The sequence below is a fragment of the Simochromis diagramma genome, unplaced genomic scaffold (assembly GCF_900408965.1).
Source record: "Simochromis diagramma unplaced genomic scaffold, fSimDia1.1 OVJJ01000303.1, whole genome shotgun sequence".
NCBI lineage: Eukaryota > Metazoa > Chordata > Actinopteri > Cichliformes > Cichlidae > Simochromis > Simochromis diagramma.
The window spans coordinates 138,057-147,324 of NW_024386791.1; positions in this window are offsets into that span (position 1 = coordinate 138,057).

Consider the following 9,268-nt stretch of genomic DNA (forward strand, 5'->3'; position numbering starts at 1 on the left):
GTTTGTGTCAAACAAGATACAAAAAAAAGCTGTAAAATAATTATTGAACAGAGCTGTTCAAATACACACACACACACACACACACATTTTTACAGCACCATCTGGGCGTAGCATTTTCAGTGAGCACAACATTAAGTTACTTATCCAAGTGACTTCTTCAGGCTGATCTTCTTTTTCAGACACCAACTAGGGAGGATAAGATAGACAAACGCAACAATGTTGTCATCTCCTATTTCGCCGGATTATCAGAAAAACTCAGTCTTCTCCAAGCATCCGAGTGTACTTCAGACCCAGCCACACACTCAGACAAGAACTGGCTCATCCCAAAGACAAAACTCCTAAACACAAACTTGACAATGTAGTGTGTGCAGTACAGTGCAGTGAGGAATGCTCAGACTTTCATATTGGAGAGACCAAACAGCCACTTCACAAACGCATGGCACAACATAGAAGAGCCACCTCAATGGGACAAGACTCGGCTGTCCATCTGCATGTAAAGTACAAAGGTCACTCTTTCAAGGACGCCAATGTTCAAATTTTGTACAGAGAACACAGATGACTTCTTTCATTCCTCTTTCAAACTATCTATGTCCACTGTGAACGACCATCTTTGAACAGAGTCAGCGGCTTACACCTCCAACTGTCTTCCATCTATAATCCAGTTTTGAGATCCCGTCCCAGACACCTTAACACCCACTCATATTCTTGAGGGGCACTCCAATAGGGCTTAAAAATCTGGGACTCTCCGCCAATTGCTCTTAGAACTGAATAAGCTTCTCAGATAAGAGGTGAAACGTCTTCAAGCAACTTCAAGAAGTCCAGACACTTTTCTTTCCAAGCTCCTTAGACCACGATGACCTGAATGACTGAGAACCTTCACAGACATTTTGGAACCCCTGGCACACCCATGTTTCTGCATGTGGTACTGAGCCTTGTATGGGAAATAGGTGGAATTAAGACACAGTTCAAAAAATAAACACACTTGGTTGGTGCTGAGAGTGGTGCTGTTGCTGAGGTTGGGGTCATTCTGTAATCTCTTACGCACTACCTCCAGCAGTTCAGTGACTGGAATACAAGTGAAGAGAGATGTAAAATCATACTTCCCTGGATGATTGAGCATGCATCAAGACAAATTTGAAGGTAAATAATTCACCTACTGAAAAAGTGGGCACACAAATTGAGGTTGTGTTTTCACATAACATTTATTTCAAATAGCCTTTGAGTTTTTGATGTAAGGGCTGAGTGTTTAAATTTCAAAAGCCAGAATGTCAGTGAACTAGCAGCTCACACAGCTCATGATCCATCACAATTGACTGCTAAATTTGACATGTTGACAACAGAGTGAAGGCAATAACTTATTGCTACTGTTATTGCTTGGCTATAACGTACAAACAAATTAAAATGCACAGAGAATGACAAAATGCAAACTGGACCTCAGGTACAGTTTGGATGATGACCAATTAGGTGCTCAATATTAAGAAATTTGACAAATTTTTGGTCAATACTGTAGGAGTAGCTGTTCTAGTGAATTGTGACAGGATGGACAGGCACACACCTTGACAAGACCTCATTTGCCCTATGGCCAGCATGTAAAAATGTCTTTTGCATTAATGAACCTATACAAACATATTTGCTGATAACCAAAATCGAATTAATTATTATAATAGCTAATTATTATAATCTGTATCCAAGTTAGTTCTCCAATTGGAATTTGTGACATAAAAGCGAATGTAAAAGAATCTCAAAAGATTCTATTTAAGTGCTTCATATAGAGAATGCAATCTTATTTATTATTATTTTTTAATCTAAAGAAAAAACATCTTGGTCCAGCAGAACATTTAAAACAAAAACAAAAAGGCAGATGAGGCATAAAATTAACAGTTGCAGCCTCAGACTTTTTGAAGGTCTATGCTGGAGGGCAGTGATCCAGTTTTTAACAGAACTGCATTTAAACATGCTGTTCAGCATTTAAAAAAATGCATAGAAGCGTGTTCAGTGTGTAAAACTACAAATTTGGGGTTATTACATTTAAGTTGTTCATACACTTCTTTTCTCTTAGCATTCATGGTTTTAACTGGACCCTTAGCATTGCACAGACTCACTGTCTGCTGCTCTTGCACGAGCGCCATTCACACAATCTCACCCTTCCATGATGCATGCTATGGGAAAGGAAAGGAAGGGGGGAAAAACACACTTTAGCCATTTCTCAGAAAATTTACGTTATTCATTTAGTTACTTTACAGCTGAAGCCAACTCCGAAATTAGTCCCCACGGTGTACTGATATGTCAGGTCATGGTCCCCACCAGCATAGGAAAACAAACACACACACACAGAGCTTGTTTAACCTTGATAAAATGGCTTCAATCAGGTCTCGTTCTTCACTTGGTGAGAATTGTTGTCCTAATAGCACAGTTTTACAGCTCATTAAAATGCAGTGTTAATGTTAAGGGCATGGCTGAGACTCATTTAGCTTACAGAAGTCCAAAAATCTCTTTTTACAGGGGTTTTGTTGTCTTTATTTTTACAGTTTTCAAAAATCTCTTTTTACACTTAGCATGTGCTAAATAACATTTACACTTTGCACTGAAAGATTAAGTACTTGAGTGTATCCCGATCTTGCTGATAACGCTTGACTATTTTTAAAACCGTTTTGGCACAGGAAGTGACAGTCCACATCAACTACCAGATGGTCTATGTCTCCATACTTTCCATCAGTGAGATCTAATTAAGTCAAGTCAAATTTATTTGTATAGACACCAGGCACCAGGTTATTCAGAGTGCTTTACATGTACTGCACAAGGTGGCAAAGTATGGAGTCAGCTAATTCTGGACAGGCTAGTTTTCCTATTTGTATAATGTGGAGAAATCATGAGGTGAAGTAGACACAAAGCAGACTGCGAGTGAAGCAACTTCATCTGACTACCACAATTATTTATTTATTGATCATCATTAAAGCACAAATTGCACTGTAAATGCGGTAAGAACTTTTCTAAACTTTCATTAAACTTGACAGCAAAAGGAAAGATAATGAATGAACTCTTATGAACTGCACTTGTATTGGATCGGGGCAGCTGCTGTGCTGGTAGATGTTCAGTATAAAGGCAAATCTGTCAATGTACTTTTAATCTATGTCACATGTGGTTGACCTATGGACAATGACCAAAAAGACTGGCTTGCTAATTTAAGTGGCTGAAATGAGCTTCCTCCTAAAGGTGCTCCTTAGAGATAAGGCGAGCAGCTCCATCGTTGTGGCTCAGAGTAGAGCTCACTGTTTCTCTGCACAGGTGTGATGGGTGAAGGATCTGACTTTGGATGCCTTCAGGAGAGAGCTGGGCATATCCAGTAGGGAGTATGCCCCAGGAAGCTCCATGACCAGATGGAGAGATTATGCCTCTGGAATGACTTAAACTCAAGATGCAGTGGCTAGGAAATATTTGTGTATTGTGTGAATATTTATATAGCCATTATAATATTTATAATATTGTGTAAACATTTGTGTATTATGAAACTAGAAAAAGACAAAACAATTTAAATGTCATCCTCATTCCACTGACTGTTCTTAAATCATCAAGCAATTAATGTAAATCATCCTCTCCACACAATAGAGTGGTTGGTTCTAACTGCAGCACAGTGATAATGTATACACAACAGCCATATGCGCCCACACACACCAACAGAAACTCAATAATCCTCAAAGATACTCTATACCAGTTGTTGGCATACTGCGTACCCCATGTTATAAAATCCCTTTAAATCTCTTTCTAGTTTGATTCCATGGCACACACACACACACACACACACTAAGTGAACTGTACACTTGAAATTCTCCTTGCTTCAATACATGAAGCCTGTATCGGATCATTTTGTATTCTTTGTGTATGTGTGTACTGTTATACAATACTACTTGTTGTAAAAGAATGACATCAAATAGTTGACATTAAAGAATGAACGTCTGTGAGCATCACTGTCAATGGATATCAACAGCCAATCTGTTTCATAGATGAAAGAATGACTGAGGAATATTGTATCACTCTTTTAGTCATGCATTATTCACACTGCTATTCCTGGTTAATTTAGCCATCCAAAAGAAGTGCAGTTTTATGCTACAGATCCTGGAATTCAGCTGCTTTGTAAGAAATTTAAAGTTCACAGTACGGCCAAAAAACTCGATTATTTTGCTTTGGCAGAGGTAATTGCTGAGTGTCATTAGTGCTGTCTGAAACCTCCTGGACAGGTGGAAAATAAGAAAAGGAAGAACTCTTAAATTTTTGGTGCTGTTATTTAAAACTGGTCTTTGCAGACCATGCATGATCTGAGTCCCTTTGTTTTTGAAAGAATTCAATCATTTAAATTCTTTTGGGTCATTTTACGTCAGAGATTTTGATATGACATGATGACTTATGATACAGTGTGCTGACTCTTCTGTGACAACTTTTATTATTATTATATTGTATTATATTGATGATTTTGGCATACAGCTCATGAAAACCCAAAATTCCTATCTCAAAAAATTAGCATATTTCATCCGACCAATAAAAGAAAAGTGTTTTTAATACAAAAAAAGTCAACCTTCAAATAATTATGTTCAGTTATGCACTCAATACTTGGTCGGGAATCCTTTTGCAGAAATGACTGCTTCAATGCGGCGTGGCATGGAGGCAATCAGCCTATGGCACTGCTGAGGTGTTATGGAGGCCCAGGATGCTTCGATAGCGGCCTTAAGCTCATCCAGAGTGTTGGGTCTTGCGTCTCTCAACTTTCTCTTCACAATATCCCACAGATTCTCTATGGGGTTCAGGTCAGGAGAGTTGGCAGGCCAATTGAGCACAGTAATACCATGGTCAGTAAATGAAATCTTCATCTCCATAAAGCTTTTCAGCAGATGGAAGCATGAAGTGCTCCAAAATCTCCTGATAGCTAGCTGCATTGACCCTGCCCTTGATAAAACACAGTGGACCAACACCAGCAGCTGACATGGCACCGCAGACCATCACTGACTGTGGGTACTTGACACTGGACTTCAGGCATTTTGGCATTTCCCTCTCCCCAGTCTTCCTCCAGACTCTGGCACCTTGATTTCCGAATGACATGCAAAAGTTGCTTTCATCCGAAAAAAGTGCTTTGGACCACTGAGCAACAGTCCAGTGCTGCTTCTCTGTAGCCCAGGTCAAGCGCTTCTGCTGCTGTTTCTGGTTCAAAAGTGGCTTGACCTGGGGAATGCGGCACCTGTAGCTCATTTCCTGCACATGCCTGTACACAGTGGCTCTGGATGTTTCTACTCCAGACTCAGTCCACTGCTTCTGCAGGTCCCCCAAGGTCTGGACTCGGTCCTTCTCCACAGTCTTCCTCAGGGTCCGGTCACCTCTTCTCGTTGTACAGCGTTTTCTGCCACACTTTTTCCTTCCCACAGACTTCCCACTGAGGTGCCTTGATACAGCACTCTGGGAACATCCTATTCGTTCAGAAATTTCTTTCTGTGTCTTACCCTCTTGCTTAAAGGGGTGTCAATGATGGCCTTCTGGACAGCAGTCAGGTCAGCAGTCTTACCCATGATTGCGGTTTTGAGTAATGAACCAGGCTGGGAGTTTTTAAAAGCCTCAGGAATCTTTTGCAGGTGTTTAGAGTTAATTCATTGATTCAAATGATTAGGTTAATAGCTCGTTCAGAGAACCTTTTCATGATATGCTCATTTTTTGAGATAGGAATTTTGGGTTTTCATGAGCTGTATGCCAAAATCATCAATATTAAAACAATAAAAGGCTTGAACTACTTCAGTTGTGTGTAATGAATCTAAAATATATGAAAGTCTAATGTTTATCAGTACATTACAGAAAATAATGCACTTTATCACAATATGATAATTTTTTGAGAAGGACCTGTATTTTAGAATTTCTCTTTGAGCAATGATTTCAGTTCAACTTGGAGACCACAACCACATTTACTTTCTCTGGTGTTGCCAAAGGATGACCTGATGTCTTCTCATCTTGTGAGGTGGTTGTTTACAAGTGTGAATTCTGGCAAATGTATTTTGTCTTTTGCTCTCCACATTTACTGTACCTGTATTCAACATCAGCCCAGATTGGTCAAATGAACCAGATTATGTATTTTCATACGTTATAACACTGGTATGATTTTTTTTATCCCCCCCCCACCCCCATTTTTTTCATCAATGAAGTTGAAATTACATTTTTTTTAAAATGTGAACTTTTTGTCTACTAATTCTTAGAAATCCAGAAATGTTTTCACTTATCAAAGTTATCTCAGATAAGAAAATTCCTTTACAAAAGTGGAACTATGTTTAATTACTTCTGTACAGACTCAAACTTTAATTACATGTTGTAAGAATAAGTAGAGGATGAAAACAGACTGACTGCTACTGGGAACAAATAGATGAGCAAATGAAGATGAACACAATTATTATTTTGGGGGGGGGATCTGTCATAACCCTGGGGCTACAGACTACAACATTTTGTATCCTCTTAAACAGAATCATTCTCATCTGAACAAGTCTTGTTTCTTCTTGCTTGCTTCTCTTTTGACCTCCACCATGTATCACCTTCTGTCTCTTTATCTTGGTAATAACACCAATTCCAAGTATTTGCTGACCAGTGTGATTCTAATTGAATGCAACTCCTGGAGCTATAACCTCTCACGATTCTATCAATCTAATCAAGTGGACTTTAATCTCATTCTCTATTTCTTTTCTTTGCGCGTTGTTATAGCCAATAAGGGCAAGGACGTGACAGCTGCATAGGAAGGCTAATTTGAGTCGCCTTTTAATGAAACGATTTAAAGTTGAGCATGAGTGGTGCTGCTTGCTGCTTGGACTGAATGACGGATTTCAAGTGAAATGCAATCTTTATAATGCTGCCAAATTGCACATCACAGATATTTTTTTTCTCGGTATGATGTGCCTCATTTCAATCACAGAGGACAAAAATAAAACCTTCTATTGTGTTACAGAGGTGTACAGCATCAAATATAACAATCAGTGTAGTGTTATGTCTTAATCCAAACCTAGTGCAACATTTCTTTCACTGCACAATCAATGCGCTCCTGAAAGATGTTTCTACACTTTCTTCTGTTCATGCTGTGAGATTTATTGTAATTTGTAATTGTAATTAAATATTTGTTGGAAATATGGGAAAAGAGATTCTTTAACAACCTGACATGCCACGCTGATGTCTAAAAATGTTTGGCTTTGAACCGGCTGGAGTCACAGGGAGCGGATTCCTCTGTGAATGAGTCACTTGATTTCTCTTTACGCCACACAGGTGCCCATTAATGGACAGTCAAGATTTGTTGGAATGGAATGAGGGTGGCTAGATTGGATTTCCAGGGGATTCTCATTTCAGTCAACTCTAATCTGAGAGAGAGAGAGTAAGGAGGGGGGAGGGAGTACTGTCATTATGTGTGATGGAGCAGTCCAGGATAAAACATCCCACTGTGAAGCTTTTAAATTCTGCCACTTGGAGAAACCACTTCTGACTGTGTGTGCGTTTGTGTGGAAAAAGAGTGACCCCTGGTTTTTTAATTAAATATGTAAATTGCCCCCAAACCCCCAACCTACAAATCAGGAATTATGTAAACTGCAAACTCACAGACAAATATTAAAAACCAATCTTACAGTGTGTAAAATCTCACCACTAGAAGTCAGTAAATTGCAGATTGAGTTCTGTTTTCTTACAAGCGCATAATTCTCGCAATGGTGGCTGCTATAGCAACCATGTTTTAGTCAGTCTGAAAAGATTAAATTTAGTCGGTTGCTGCTGATAGCCTCTGTTAGCTGCTGTTAGCCAATGTTAGTGAAATTGTCTCGAAGTTGATCTAAGATTAGACTCTGCTGCTTACCAAATAAGCTCTCATATGATGTAAGAATGTAATCAAACTATATCAGAGGAAGAAAGTGTAAATTGGGTGTCATCAGGACGTGACAAGAACACAGAGCGAACACCATTCCCACAGATACAGCAGCCGGGGAAACAGAAGAACGTCATAAATAAATGTGGTTATTTCAGCTGGATATTTGTCATAGGTGGGAAGGCATCACTTGGATGAGTGATGAAATGCATTTCCCACTGAAAATGCTGCGTCCAGAGATGTTAACCAGCTGTTATTGTTTAGCCATCTCGTTGTCAGCCGAGTGGAGAAGGGATGTTTAACCTGCTGACAACAAGTAATTGTGACAATATCGGAACTATATAAGCAAGTTTATGAGTGGTTTTGTGTGTGTGTGTGTGTGTGTGTGTGTGTGTGTGTGTGTGTGTGTGTGTGTGTGTGTGTGTGTGTGTGTGTTAGAGCACCGACTTCACCCCGGGAGATGATGCTTGAGGTTAGGAAAATGCGATTAGACAAATGGCAAAGTCCATCAATTCTAAGTTTATGTGAATGCATCATTACTTGAGTAAAATATTATTTTCTTTCCTATCAAATAATCTCAAAAATGATTGAGTGTACCTTTTTAAATAGCTTATCAAGGACCATGAAGTCTGAGCTGATGACACAAACAAAGAATTCAAAAGTGATTAGAGCACTTGACACTTTTTCGACAACAAGCAAACAACTATGCAGTCACTCTGTTGTGTTTACTGTTGGGAATCTGATGTTTGCGCTGATGTTACGAGTGGTTGCAAATGAGATACAGAGATGGAGAGTGATCAAAAATTCCATAGTGCCTTACTGCATCAATCTGCTGAGTGTTTGATGGTTAGATTACCCCTACTCCAGAATATAACCATGATTAAACTATCACCAGAAAGAGCCTCCTCTCATTTCAGCTTACTCTATTGTCAGTCACTTCAAATGGTTCACACAATAGGACGGTTTCTCTCTTATTATTTTGGGTATTTAAAATTTAAATGTTTTAAAGTAGCATCACCTCAGTGGACATTAGATGCACATGAATTACACGTGTATGCTAGTAATGACACATAGAAAACACTGTCATAAACATTGTTACACTGCATTATTGTATGCACCGTACATTAAGCATCTTGCACAAGAACTGGGAGACTAGTGTATTAGTTTGGTAGCACAATGTGTAGCTAAGTTAGAGACTCAGAGACCATTTCAGATACTTTTATGTTATTACACTTGGACTACTGCAAGAGCCCTTTAGAGAAAACCTATACATACAGCTCTCAGTGGTCCCAGGTGTCTTTTAGAATAGATTTTATCATTCCAATAATTGCTGATAGTCCATGAGCTTTATAAAAGTCTAGACTTCAATAACATCTTGACAATTTGATTTAAAATCCACCCGATGTA